The sequence below is a fragment of the Neovison vison genome, chromosome 2, assembly GCF_020171115.1.
Source record: "Neovison vison isolate M4711 chromosome 2, ASM_NN_V1, whole genome shotgun sequence".
Taxonomy (NCBI): domain Eukaryota; kingdom Metazoa; phylum Chordata; class Mammalia; order Carnivora; family Mustelidae; genus Neogale; species Neogale vison.
Window position 1 is genome coordinate 5,617,532 of NC_058092.1, and position 14,904 is coordinate 5,632,435.

The following is a 14,904-nucleotide window of genomic DNA, read 5'->3' on the forward strand; positions in this document are numbered from 1 at the left end:
TCAACAATTTAATGATTCCATCTATGATGTTCTCAGTGCCCTCCGTTTATTATTATTTTAGGATGATGGAAATTAGTCACAACTCCTTGTTGGTTTTCTTAACCAAATTCGTTTTTTTTTTTTAAAGATTTATTTATTTATTTATTTGACAGAGAGAGATCACAAGTAGGCAGAGAGGCAGGCAGAGAGAGAGAGAGGAGGTACCAGGCTCCCTGCTGAGCAGAGAGCCCGACGTGGGACTCGATCCCAGGACCCTGAGATCATGACCTGAGCCGAAGGCAGCGGCTTAACCCACTGAGCCACCCAGGCGCCCCAAATTCGGTTTTTTGATTCAGAGAAAATCTGCTCGGATTGTTTCCCCCCATTTCACTTTCATTTATGTTTAACACTTACCCATATGCTGTTATCAGTGTACCAAAAGGACCAGCCTGAGAATTTGCCAGAGAACATCTTTTCAGACCTCACAGTGCAGCATTTACTGAATGGGGACCTAGATGAGCTCAAGTTTCATCCAAAAGGAACCCTCGTTACGCTATTTCAAGCCACTACAATACAGTTGTAATTTGTGCTTTGGCCTTATTGGCATGCTTTTACATTCCCCTATTCATTACCAGTGATAATTACCAGAGCAACCACCAAACACACCCCTTCTTTAGAGAGAAGATCAACAGGATACTTGTTATATGGTTGTGAACTGTCTGGTGTGCTGTTTTGGTAAATTATCAAAAATCATAAAAACACGAGTAATATACAATTAATCCATTTTTTCCCCTTCCAATCTATTTTAAACGTGCAGAATCAACAACTTGGTTTATTCATTTTTGGGGGGAAAAACAGAGTTGATTGCTTACTGAATTTTGCTTACAATTATGTTCATGTGATATAGCTTGCTCACCTGTTGCTGAACTGCATGCATAGACTTAACACCCCACAAATCTTTTATCTAATAGTCTATTAGTGATATTTTGTAATAACGTGGTCATGTCAATGATATTGTAGACTATTTTGGGAAGAGTTTACAAGGAAAATGCTAAGCAGTATGAAATAATATTAGCATATTGTGTTCATCAAGTGATCATTCATTGACTTTTAACAGACTAGAACACTAGACTAGAGGTTTAGGGTAAAAATATTCTCTTTGTACAGAACATAACTTGTTTTAAATGGTCTCCAATGAGAAGGTTGAAGTCAGACAATTTTTTTTATATCTCTCACAGTCCATTTAATCTTGATGTACTTCCCAAGGAATTTATATTAGCTGATTGTTTTTTAATCAAAAAAAAAACTAAGCATAACATCTAAAATGTTAGACTTACATCACACTGACCTAAATTGTCTCTGTGCACTTGCCCGTTTTTCAGGGTAAGAAGAAGGTGTCCTTGGAGTAAGAACAAGGAGAGGTTCTGGCTCAGAAATCACAGAGTCACAGACACTGCTTTTCTAAAGACATTGTTCGTTTTCCTCCTGTCTAGCAAGACCACAAGTCGTAGGTAAGCAGGAGCATACTGAACAGGGACCTTACAAGCTTTCCAAATTTATGTTCAAATATTGAATCCTGTGGAAAAGGATACACGTTTTGGTGTTTATTCTTCTTGATTATAGACGGTTTTGTGTTTCTTTGTTGTTTATAAAGAAATACTTTGAAGTGAGACACGTTCTGAATTGCCCTCTTAGTCCTAGACTGTTTACTTTTGTCTGTTCATGATCTAAATGTGACTATGCAGTTTTCTTTTTTTACTAATTTATAGCTAAGTGTGCAGTAAAAAAATACACAACAATGGAAGAATTGAATTTCCTAGGAGTCATTTGTTAGTAGGCCACTTTATGACTTAGGGACATCCGGGCACTGATGTATATTTATATATCCAATAACCTTTGTGTGTTACTGCAAAACCTCCAGACCGGTAAGAGCCGGGATTCCTTCATGAAGGCCACCACAGCCCAGGGAAGTCTCCATGGCGCTTCCAACGGTAGCAGCCAGTTGAAAAATTGAGCAGAAAAAGATTTCTTTACAAATTCCATTTTTTCCTTCTGTGGGTAGGGATACTCCTCTCCCTTCCTAGATTTTTCGCCTAAAAAAGAGAGAGAGAGAGAGAGAGAGACAGAGGCAGAGAAAAGAAAAACATATAAACAGTAAACTCAGTCTTTTTCATAGTATGAATTTTAGAGAGGCTATTTGTATAGTTGCTTATTTTTAAATTGAATCACTTTTCATTGACCTCATACTCCCTTAGGGAGCTTTTGATGCTATTTTGGTGATTATTGTATTTCCAGTTCTAGCCCATTTCTGGAACTTAGAACTATTAAAACATTTTAGTGTCCAATAGGTGCATTAACTGAATATGTGGATTTTTGCAAGACAGTGTTTTTTGGGTTTCTTTTAATTAGCAATAATCGTGCCTCGGATAAACCTCATTGGCTACGATACTGCCACTGCGCAAAGCTTCAGGTTTCTTTTAAACACGAATCTGATTTAACTTCAAACTTCAGCATTACGTTTCCCTCCAAGCAAATGGTGCATTTCCTATTAGCTGGCCAGTAGGGTGCGCTCTAGTCCCTTGCCAGATAAATTAATAAATTAATAGATTTATTAAAAATATTAACATAAACCCTTCATTAGGAGATTTCAGAAATCTGTTTCATCCCTGCACTGCCACCAACACAGAAGAGACATGTAGATATAGACACAAGCAAATCGCCTAGCGTGCACAGCATACATGGAGAGCAAAGCTGTTCCCTCCGGAAAAGAAAAAATTGAGAAGTTACTTCTTTGGATTTAGTTCTGAAATAATTTGCTATTATCTTACCAGATCAAATCCCTCAGTGACAGATATTTTCTTTTATTCTGGGTAGAATGAGAATAAGAAATCTGGGGCAGTGAAGAACCCAGGCTCTCGGCCTACATCCTAACTTTCTCACCAGCCGAGGGATTCAACGGCTTACTTCACTTTTGTAGGACAGTGATAACAGTGGTTCCTACTCTAGAGGGTCCTGGGCCAGAGAAATGAGATTGTACGTGGGAAAGTGTTTAGAACATAGCCTAGAACATCAGTATTCCGTCACAGTATCTGTCTCTATCATTACTGCTATATTCTCATTGTGATTGCTGGTCATTACTCACTGAGTATATCTTTAGAATCTTTGCAAGATTCCAAAATTCTCTATTGCTTATTAGTGTACATGATTTAATTCGTCTGGGAGGTTATTTTGTTAAATTCCAGGAGCATAAACGATTTAGAAGATAAAATGTCTTACTTGATCTGCAGTATTTCCACTTAAGGGGCTGTAAAAGCTTATGCCAAAGAAGAGGGTCTGCCACAGTGAGATTTCAGGCACCAGAAATCCTTGGGGAGATACACTAGGGGCAGGAAGGATCTCAGCATCTCTGAAGGGAAGGTAACAAGTTGCTAAAAATCTATAAGCATCTTCTTATAAACCCATACTCAGAAGCATCCATAGGCATGTGTCTTTTCTTTTTTTCTTTTTAGATTTTTATTTATTAGAGAGCACACATACTAGCAGGGGCCTGAGATCATGACCTGAGCCGAAGACAGATGCTTAACCAAGTGAGCCACCCAGGCACCCCAGCATGTGTCTTTTTGAAAAATATATTTAGTTTGTACATAAACTTAAAATTCCGGGAGAAACGCTTAAACATGAATGGTTTTACCATTTTCTCTGTAATGCAAGGACAAGGGGATATACCCGGTGATTAGGCACAGTAGCATTGTGAGAAGTCAGCAAATGCCAACACTTCTCCGGGTTCTACCTACATTCATTCATTCACCAATTAATATTTATTGAACTCCTACTGTGTGCCTGTCCATGGTAGGTACTGGGCAGTGAGCCAGAAAAACATTCCCAGAGCGTTGGGTGGTGGGGATTTATAGACAGGCACACAGGAAGCTTCACTGATATAAAAGTGCAAAAGAGTTCATAACGAGACTGTAAGATTCTGCCTTCTTCAAAAACTTGGAGACTCGGTATTTTCACTAGTTCTACACTCAGGAAATAATAAAATCATAAAGCTTTCCTCCCAAAGTTGTTTGAGGCAGTGTTGTTCGTAATAGTGAAAACTGGCCTGTTCGTAGGTCTATGTAGGTCTATCGGCACGTAAACTATCGAATATCTATTCAGCTATTAAAATGATGCTTATGCAGATTTTGTAATTAAGAATAATAATAACTAACGACAACTAATGCTTTTATAGCATTTACTAGGAAGTGGGCTCTGTCCTAGGGCTTTTCCTATATGCGTTAATTAAGCCTTCACACACCCTGTGAAGTCCCCGCTGTTACTGCGCCCAGTTTATGACCAGGATGAAGTAATACGCCCAAGGTTACAAAGATGGTCACTGTGGGTTTAAACTGAGGCAGTTACTTTCAAACACCACAGATTCTTCCATAATCACACTTGGTGTAAAAAGTGGAATATGAAGTTGAATATACGGAATACTCGTCCTTGTGGTTTCGGGACTTTTTTTTACAGTGTTAGTGACAGGAAAATCCAAATCAAATTCATTTAAAAAGGGGGGGGCATTCAGTGCTTCAGTCATGGACAAGTCTAAGGGGGCATGTCTGCAGGAACTGCTTTCCTCAGGTGCTCAATGTCAACCCCATCAAGGTTTTCTCTGACTTTTGGCTTTGTCCCATTTTGTGGTGACTTTCTCTTGAGGTTTCTCGGTGACATGGTGGCTGCCAGCAGGTCTGAGGCAAGATGGCTGCCAGCAAACTCTGGGTCTTTTAATTAAAAAAAAAAGAAGAAGAAGAAGAAGAAGGAGAAGCTTTTTTAATGGCTTGAACAAAAACTCTGGGCCTGAGTCTCATTAGTTCAAACCGAGGGGCAAGGAATGCGTGTTCTGTTTGGCCAAGCCTGAGCGCAAGGCCAGCGTCAGAACCACGGGTAGGATCAGCTCACCTGAAGCACGTCCACTAACAGCAGAGGAGGTGGTGATCTCCTCTGGTCAAATTGACAGTGGACCAGGAGGAAAGAGAAATGGGTGTTTTTGGTATGCATTGAGTATCTGCAAAAACAATTTTCTGATCTATAGGATAAACATTTAACACTGTAACTTACAAGTACCTTGAAGTTTTCTTTTCTTTGACCTTGATGACACTATAGTGTCACACACTTTTGGCGTCCCCCTTCAGTCCTCCTCAGTCTTCTAGTCTTTCTAGGATGCTTCCCTGTGGGCATCCAATTTACTACTACTTTTTAGCCCTCTCTTCTTTCCTGACTTTTTTTTTTTCTTTTTTAAGATTTTATTTATTTATTTGACAGAGATTACAAGTAGGCAGAGAGGCAGACAGAGAGAGAGAGGAGGAAGCAGGTTCCCTGCTGAGCAGAGAGCCTGATGTGGGGCTCGATCCCAGGACCCTGGGATCATGACCCGAGCTGAAGGCAGAGGCTTTAACCCACTGAGCCACCCAGGCGCCCCTTCTTTCCTGACTTTTAATTCCACACTTTCAGTTTCTAACAAGTGCTTCCCCCTTGGGTATTTGTTGCAGATTGGTTTCCTTGGGGAGCAGGCTTTGGGATGGAGGGTGATTTATTAGAGTGTGCTTTTGGAATCTCCTGAAGGGAGGAGGAATTTGGGCAGAAGGAGAAGCTGAGCTGTGATGCAGGCCCAAGATAGGCCTTAGCTGATTCTCTGGAAACATTCGGAGCTGGATTGGCCCTCCAGCTTGGGAAAGGGAGCTGTGTCTTTATTTTTTCCACCCCCTTGGCCGGTCATTGGATATGGGTTGCCCTTGGGAGGAAGAGTAATGTTGGGGGCAAAGCAGTTTTTTGTTTTGTTTGTTTTTTTGTTCCAGTTGAGACCTATCTGAAGAGGGTTGACAGCTAAGGTCTATTTTCTGGCCGCAAATATGGGTTCTAATCCTAGAGGTAAGACTTTCTACCCTCAAGGGGTATTTGGGTAGCTCATCATAGTACCTTCCTTTTGTTGTCCCTGGCTGTTTGTCTAATTCCTTCCCTCTATTCCGGTAATTTTGTTGACATTTTTACTTAGATATTTTGAGGCTATGCTATTAGGTGCATACTAGTTTAGAATTGTTACACCTGTCTGGTAAATTGAACATTCTCTTACTATATCTTGAGCCTCTACTAGTAATAACTTTTGCTTTGAAGTTTGCTTTGTTTAGTATTGCCATAGTCACACTGGCTTTCTTTTAGTTTGTACTTTGATGACTTTTTTTTTCCAAATTTTCTTTTTAATCTTTGGGTTTCCTTAAGTTCTAGGTGTGTCTTGTAAAAAGCACAGAGCTAGGTTTTTGTTTTGTTTTGAATTGTCTTCTAACTGGAGAGTTTAGTTCACTTATATCTATTGTGACTACTAGCATATTTACTGATAATTATCATTTATTTTTATCACGCAACTCTGTACCTTCTGTTTATCTTGCTCTAAGGAGTTTCTTTTTTCTTCTTTCTTGTTTTTTTTTTTTTGTAGTTGTTACATTTTTTTCTTATCCCATACCCCAATTTAGAAATTATATTCTTTAGTTCTCCTTTTTAGTCATTATCTAGAAATTATGACATGCATACTTATCATAATAAAGTCTAAAGGTAATATCTTTATCTTCCTAAAAAATACAAGGAACACATTTAAAACACGTTAACTCATATCACTACCTTCCAACTTTTATTTTCTTACCTAGAATTCAAATCTCTCTTTAGCACCACTAATTGGACATTATTTATTATTATATATAATATATTATTATATGTCAATACAATTGACCCTTCAACAACACAGTTTGGAAATATAAGTGCATAGGTCCACTTATACATGACTTTTTTTGATAAATACAGTACTGCAAATATATATTCCTCAAGATTTGTCTTTCTTTTTTTTTTTTTTTAAGATTTTATTTATTTATTTGACAGAGAGAGAGAGAGATCACAAGTAGGCAGAGAGGCAGGCAGAGACAGAGGGGAAGCAGGTTCCCTGCTGAGCAGAGAACCCGATGCGGGGCTCGATCCCAGGACCCTGAGATCATGACCTGAGCCAAAGGCAGCAGCTTAACCCACTGAGCCACCCAGGCGCCCCAAGATTTGTCTTTCTTTTTAAAAAAGATTTTGTCTATCGATTTGAGAGAGAGTGTGAGTGGAAAGAGGAACAGAGGGAGAGAGACAAGCAAAATCCTTGCTGAGTGCAGAGTCCAATGTAGGGTTCAATCCCATGTCCCTAGGATCATGACCTGAACCAAAACCAAGAGCCGGATGCTTAACCAACTGAGCCACCCAGGCCCCCTCTTCCTTATGATTTTCTTAATAACATTTTCTTTTCTCTAGCTTTCTTTATTGTAAGAATACACCATATAATATATATAACATACAAAACATTTGCTAATTGACTATTTACATTACCAGGACGGCTTCCAGTCAACAGTACTATTAGTAGTTAAGTTTTGGGGAGTCAAAAGTTATACACAGAACAACCGCTGTGTTTTTTAAGGGAACTGTATTTACTTAGTCTTGACCATCTTTCATAACTCCTTCTTGTCTTTCAGAAATTATTTTTAGGGTTACTTTTCTATCTTCCTAAATATGTTTGTTTTGAAAGTTCTTTTAGGATTGACACAATGTTTGAAAATTCTATCAGTTTTTATCTGCTTGAAAATGTCTTTTTTTCATCCTCCTTCTTAGAAGATAATTTTGGGTATGTACAGCTTGAAATTGTTGATTTTTATCTCAGAACTTCGAAAGCATTATCCCCCTGTCTTCTATGAAAGACTGATGAAAAACTAGTTGTCAGTCTAACTGTCCATTCTTATAGGTATTATCTTTTCTTTCTATCTTTGAAGACTTTCTCTTTATTTTTAAATATTTTATTTATTTATTTGAGAGAGAGAGAGAGAGGACAAATGGGCAGGGGGTGGGGCAGAAGGAAAGGGAGGGGGAGAAGCAGACTCCCCACAGAGCAGGGCTCAATCCCGGGACCCTGAGATCATGACCTGAACCAAAGACAGATATTTAACTGACTGAGCCACCCAGGCGCCCCTAAAGCCTTTCTTTTTGTTCGTGCATTGCAGTTTACTTATAATTGGTCTGTGGAAGTTCTTTCATTTATATCTGAGGACTGCTGTATTTCATTAGTTCTAGAAAATTGTTGGGTATTATTTCTGTTACCTCTATTGTACGTTCCCTGTTCTTTTTTCACTTTCTATACCTTTGATTAGATGAATAATAGACCTTTCTTCCTTTGTCCTTTGTGTCTCTTAGCTCTTTTTAACTTTCTATTTTTGTCTCTATGTGTTGGATTTTGTGTAATTTTTTCAGATCTATCTTCCAGTTTGTTATTAGTGTCTATCTGTATATGTTACTTTAACATTAATTGACTTTATAATATCAATTATTATATTTATCATTTTCAATGTTCTATTTGGTTGTTCTTAAATATGGTTGGTCATTTTTGATAATCTCTTTTCTTTGGTGGTATCTTATTTCTTATAGTAAATAGTATAGTATAGTAAACATAATATTTTATATTGGCATCTAATAATTCTAATATCTGTTTTGTGGGTCTCATCCTGATGTTTGTTTTTTTCTGCTTTGTTTTACTTCTACTAGTGCATTTACTCATGTATCTTGTGCTTTTTTATTTGAGCTTATATTTTTTGGAACTTCATCTGTGAGAATTCAAAGATTGGTGTTTGTTTAGACACCAAGAGGCACTCCCAAGCCAGGATTACTTGGATAAACCAAATTTTTGGCTAAGAGTTTTTTGGACCCCCATGCAGATATTGTGGGTTCTGACATGTACAAGGATGGGCTAATGGTAAAGAAAAATTTCCCTTCCTTTCTACCATAGCCAAGACAGGCAAGTAAGTATCCTCTCCATCTCTCTCTTCAGAGCAAACATTTTCCTAATCCAGCTACTGGAAGTGTCACCTTTTAGGGTCCCAAATTTTTTTTCATCTTTTCTATGGCATCCCACTCTATGCAGACACCTGGCTTTGTCTCCCAAATCCCACAGGCTCAACCCCTCAAAACTCAAGGCCAGGAGTCAACAAACTCTTTCTTTATCAATATTCCAGGCTTTGCAGGCCATCTGCTCTCTGTTGCAACTACTCATGTCTACCATCGTAGCCGGAAATCGGCCATTGACAGTACACAAAATGAACGGATGTGACTGTGTTCCAATAAAACCTTCTTTACCAAAGCAGGTGGCTAGCTAGATGTGGCCCATGAGCTGTAGTTTACTGACCTCCTGCCCTTGGCCATCAGGAGTTGGCGGATGACAATTCATCCTTTTCTTACCCATTTGGAGTCATGCTTTTTCCTATGTCAGAGAGCTGAGGATTTCACCTACCATTTTGCCAACCCAGTTATGTATTTATAAAGATGTTCTCAAATATTGTGCTTGAGAAGCACGAGAAGAGTTTCTCTGGATAGCTAGTCTACCTTGTTCCCACAGGGAAAGTCAGATTCATCTTGTCGGTACAGATTTTCTCAGATTGTCAGATGAAAGACTGCTCAGAGACCTTTAAGAACCACACTTGCCTAACATATGAAGTCCAGATTTCTCAGATGGGTATTTAAGGCTTTTTGATCTCTGTCTTTAGCCTGTCTTTCCCAGTTCTTAGCTCACCCTACTTCACGCTTTCAGCCAAATTAGAAAACTAATGCTTTCCCGAATAAGCCTGCTGTTTATCATCTCTCCTCCTTGGTCATGCTGGTCCCTACACTATCCTTACATGTCTCATTCCCGGTGTTCCCTGTGGCAATAGAAACTGGTTAAAAGATGACTCTGTTTCATCTTAGACACTGTTCTCTCTGTTGTCATCATAACCGGACGGGCTCCTTCCCTCCTCCTTTCTGCTTTATATCACAGTCATTTGTAAACCTGTTTGGAGCACCCGTGTTAGACTGTAAGCTCACGGAGGACAGAGAGATTCCTTTATCAAACTTGGTAGACTTCTCTCCTTTCCTTGTAGAGCACCTAGCATAATATTTTGAATATGGTGGGTACTTAAATATTCGCAAAATGAATGAATACATAACATTTTTTAAATTTGGGAAAACTCAATATTTTATTGTAAAGTCCATGTCATTTTCCAGAGTTGGGTCCTTAAGCTTATCAATTGCTTACTGCCACCATTGCATCCCTTCAGAAATAGAATCACCCCCGGGCTTATGCCCTACAACCCACGCGGAATCTCTTTCCATGGTGTCTGAGGTTTACTGCCAGCCCAGTAGTGACCCCGCCCAAAGAGAACTACTGTTAACAGTGGATATATTGTTAACATTTCCCACTGTCAGTAAGCACTCTTTCACACGTGATGGTCTCACGGCTACTTAGTAATCTATCATATGGATATAGCATGATTCACCCCTGACCGTTTCCAATTGTTAAGCTTTTTACATAATATTATTACAAATCATGTTATAATCAACTGCCTTGCATGTAAGTTTTCTACCTCTCTGCTTATTTCCTCAGGATAAATGCTACCAAGTAAAGGAATTACTGAATCAAAGGGATTGAACATCATTAGAAACTTTCATGATTCCCAAATTACAACCAGACTATAGGACCAGCTGGGACACCCACCAGCAGTGCCATGCTCATTTAATGATACGCTGTCCAACTTTGGGTTTTTGATTAGTTTTAGGGTTTTTTCTTTATTTGTCTTTGAGGGTCAATTTATTAGGCAGAATTTTATCTTAGGAGAATGTACATTTCTCTTATTGATACTGAAGTTGAGAATATACGTGTGTGTCTGTGTGCACACATATACATGCACTTACATGCATGTTGATTGGCCCTTACACTTCTTTTGTGATTTATTTATTTCTTCATCTTTTCTACTGTGGTATTGCCTTATTCCTATGACTTATACATGGAAGAATTAATTCACTGTCTATCACATATGTTACAAATATTTTCCCTGTTTAGTATGTGTCTCTTTTTGTTGTGGTGGTTTATGGCAATTCTTTGCCTTCGTGTTTTTTTACTTTTTTTTTTTTAAGATTTTATTTATTTATTTGACAGACAGAGATCACAAGCAGGCCAAGAGTCAGGCAGAGAGAGAGGAGGAAGCAGGCTCCCTGCTGAGCAGAGAGCCTGATGTGAGGCCTGATCCCAGGACCCTGGGATCATGACCCGAGCTGAAGGCAGAGGCTTTAACCCACTGAGCCGCCCTGGCGCCCCATGTTTTTTTTTTTTTTTTTTTTTTTTTTTTTTTTTTTTTTTACTTTGACATAGTTTCAGATTTACAGGAAAGTTTCAAGATGAGTATGAAGAATTCTCAGACACTTTCACAAAGAGTCCTCGTACGTGAACATTTTTTACATTTATCTTATTTTCTTCCTGTTTCTTTCTATATGATTTTTATTTGAGCCATTTACAAGTGAGCTGCAGACCCGAAGCTGGCGTTTTAGACAATAGCCATAACGATTTTAAAAACTGACGTTATTTTTTAGGACAGTTTTAGATTTAGAGAAAAATTGAGAAAGCAGTCCATAGTTTGTCTGTACTCTGCCTCCAGTTTCTCCCAGGTGGATATTACTTGTGATTAATGAGACCATATTGATACATTTTGATACATACTGATACATTATCAAAATACAATCTGTATCATGTTGATACCTTATCAGCGAACGTCCACTGTTTATTTGGATTTCCTTAGTATTTTACCTGACGTCCTTTCTCTGTTCCAGGAGACCAGCCACAGCAGCAGGTAACAGCAGCTGTCATGTCTCCTTTCCGCTCCCCTTAACCGTGGCAATGTCAGACTTTTCTTGTTATTGATGACCTTGACAGTTTTGAGGAAGACTGTCTGGTCAGGTGTTTGGTCAAATGTCCCTCTACTGGAATTTATCCAGGGTTTTTCTCATAATGTTATTGGTTTAAAAGAGGAAGACCATATAGAGATAAAGTGCCGTTTTTATCACATCAAGGGTATGTGCTATTAACATGATTTGTCACTGTTGATGTTGACCTTGACCTGAGAAATACAAGAGTTATTTAAGGCCTCTGTAAACATAATCAGTGACATTTAGGTCAGGTCAACGATTCTGAAAAAAATTTGGGATGATCAATTATTTTTGAATCATTGTGAAAACTGTACAATGGACAGAAAGTTCATTGCAATTCATGGAGCTGACTACGTTGATGGGCATTCCCTAACTGTAAGGTTAATTTTATATTTATGGTTTGTTTTGGCAGATACTATGAACTAGGAGTCACTGTTACAACAGAAAGTCTTAACTTTAATTTTTTAAACGTTTAGCATATTTAAACAGCAAAGATTTTTGCATGTGTCCATATGAAGCTAAGAACATCTGTATGTCTGTATCCCAGATATAGCCTTTGATTTTCTAGAACTGTTTTAGCAAAGAAACATGTATTATCTAAAAAAATGATTTAGCTGTCTTGTTTCCACTCTTCTTGGGTTCATTCACTGAATAAACCTTTTGAATACTTGAGCAGTAAAATTCCCCACATCCTACATTTGATCATTTCCAGGAACCAATAAGAGAGTTTAGTAAAGTGAATTTGAATGATTTATTTGTACAGAAAGAATGAATTTCCTTTTAGTTGTACATCCAACACCCACACGATACCTCATCTATGATGCTGGGAAGGAACATTTTCAGAAGAAATTTGATGCCCAATTAGTGTGTTTTAATTTGGTCAGTGGAATTTCCATCTGGCTCTGATGTGTATTCTGGAGGGCAGAGAAGCAAGGGGTTAGACAGTTTATTAGTTTGTGAGATGGGGCCAGGAGGTACAAAGAACATTTCACAGAAGCAGGATTTTATAGATTCTGAGTACCCCCCTCCATCCCCTGGCACTCCCACCCCCAGCTTTTGGTAGCTACAGGATGAATGGGGACAAAGAAAGCACATGCTACTTATTTTGGATTGAATACACAAAAATAGATTGTAGATAAATGTCTTCTCTTCTAAGGAAATCAGAAATTTTCCTATCCAATGATATCTAGTAGAGAGGTAAGCATTTCCTTGTTCTAGGATATAAGGCACGGATCTTTACTTTAGATAAACATGTTTTGCGAGAACAACAGGATGCTTTTACAGTTTTACTGTTCCATTTATGTATGGGCAGGAGGAGCGAGCGAGGGAGAGGACAAACTTACTCACCTTTCACGACTTCCCCATGTTGGATACATTCAGACACGAACACTGACCTTCACAGCTAAACTCAACCACCCCAGAAAAGTCCAAGATAAAACAAGCCTGTTTTAAAAGTAAAGTTTTCTCTGAAGGCTTTGATTCCTATTATACTGGAAAACAGAGGAAATTCCAGACCTAAGGGATCCTGGCCAAAATGCTCTATTTTCTATTTTTTTGGAATGTATCTTTTTTGTCCATGTCAAGCAGGCACAAGGTTGTTTTCTGTCCTATGTTGTTCCATCTTATACACGTGAGAACGCTCTTAGCTGACAGTGGTCACGTTCTTTGCTGCTGTCAGAATTGTGCCCACGTCGTGGGCCTGGTCTCTACAGTGTAGTCACACTGGGGAGCAAGGTTCACACTCATCTCTCAACATGGTCTCCATTCTTTGTTTCGGTAGCAAGTTAGCACTACTTCACGAAGGTGTAATAATACAATCTCAGACTATTGTGGGATGTTAGTTTGAATGGGAAGGTCTAAATGTGTTTCGAATAATAGTTCGTGACTTCAGGTGATTAGAAATTCCTTACCCTTCGGAGAGAGGGCCGACTGTAGGTCCCTAAGACTTAAATCTTGAGTTTTACTAATGCCCAATTCTGACTGTATTTAATCATGACTACTGAGATAGGATCGAACAAGCCCCAGGCAGAGAGGTTTACTGTGAAAACATTCAGTCCTTCCAGGAACAGGACCAGAAATTTCTCCATATGTCTGTAGACTCTGGACCTCAGGATGTCTGTGAACTTTTACTGTGTTCCATTCTCCCCTCAAGTTTGTTTCCCAGCCATGGAAAATGCCCATGAGAAAGAATTGTGCAACGCTAACTGTTAGTCACTTTATATTTCCTGAATATTCCCTATTTAATTTTCCTGGTAGCTGGCAATAACATCTAGGATTTAAATTGCTGAAGGGAATTCGGGAAAACCCACATAAATGTCTAAGATGAGGTTTGGCAAGCTCTGTGTCTTGGTGACATAACAATGTCATAACTAGAGATTTCATCCAACACAAGAGGCAGGAAATCCCTGCTGCTGCCAGACACCCACTTCTTGAGTCTGAGGATCCTCGTTTGTTAAAAATGGATTCTACACAGTTTTTAATTTGATTATCAGGCTGCTGGAAGAAAAATTTGGACCTGGAGTTTAGAGGCAATGAGATTTCTTTAAAAATGGGCATCTTGAAGGGACTTGTGAGAAAGACAAAAGAAAACGTAGTAGATATTTTGTAAGCAGAGGCAACAGCTTCTCCGCAAAAAACCCAGCCTGCTCCCTCCGGGTGGGGTGTGAGCTCCCAGGGTGAGGGGTGGGTAGGGGATTCTGCCAAGACGACCCCGCCGATCAGACTCAGATGGGTGACGTCCTTCGCACACGGTCTTTTCTCACACCCTAGAGCCCAAAGGACATGATTTTTAATTTAAGATGTTATCTTACCAAGTGAGGTATCATATTTATTTCAATCACTGCGAGAAGAATGGTCTGCCAAGTTCTGAATTTTATCCCATCCCCCATGATGTTTCAAGCTCTGTGAAGTTTGGATGACTTCGAGGTACCTTTTCCTTCTGTTCATTTTTTTCTTCTTATTGTGGTTTGGATCCACGGATGTGACCAACATCTGCTCTAAAATTTGATGACATTTGTTTGGAGAGACCTGTCTACTCACAGAGGAAGTTTGTCGTTCTCCTCCTTCCTGTTCCCCGTTTCTATCTGTTAATTCTGTCCCACTGACTCTATCGTTCTGGGCTACTTCCTTGTCTGTTCTTCAATACTT

At 39.0% G+C, this 14,904-nt stretch overlaps 1 long non-coding RNA gene and 1 pseudogene across 2 annotated transcripts in view; one reads left to right on the top strand and one right to left on the bottom strand.

The window, feature by feature from the left end:
- Positions 1-1,374: 1,374 nt before the first annotated feature.
- The window catches only part of LOC122899415, a 44,845-nt gene continuing 31,315 nt past the window's right edge, over positions 1,375-14,904 (top strand). Inside the window, exon 1 of one of the 2 annotated variants that reach the window (XR_006383108.1) lies at positions 1,375-1,490. This is a non-coding gene — a long non-coding RNA (uncharacterized LOC122899415). Of the gene's footprint in view, positions 1,491-5,729; positions 5,887-14,904 lie in introns of those variants that run through there. The other variant, XR_006383107.1, reaches the window with a different exon arrangement.
- LOC122901419 lies at positions 2,274-2,445 on the bottom strand (annotated as a pseudogene).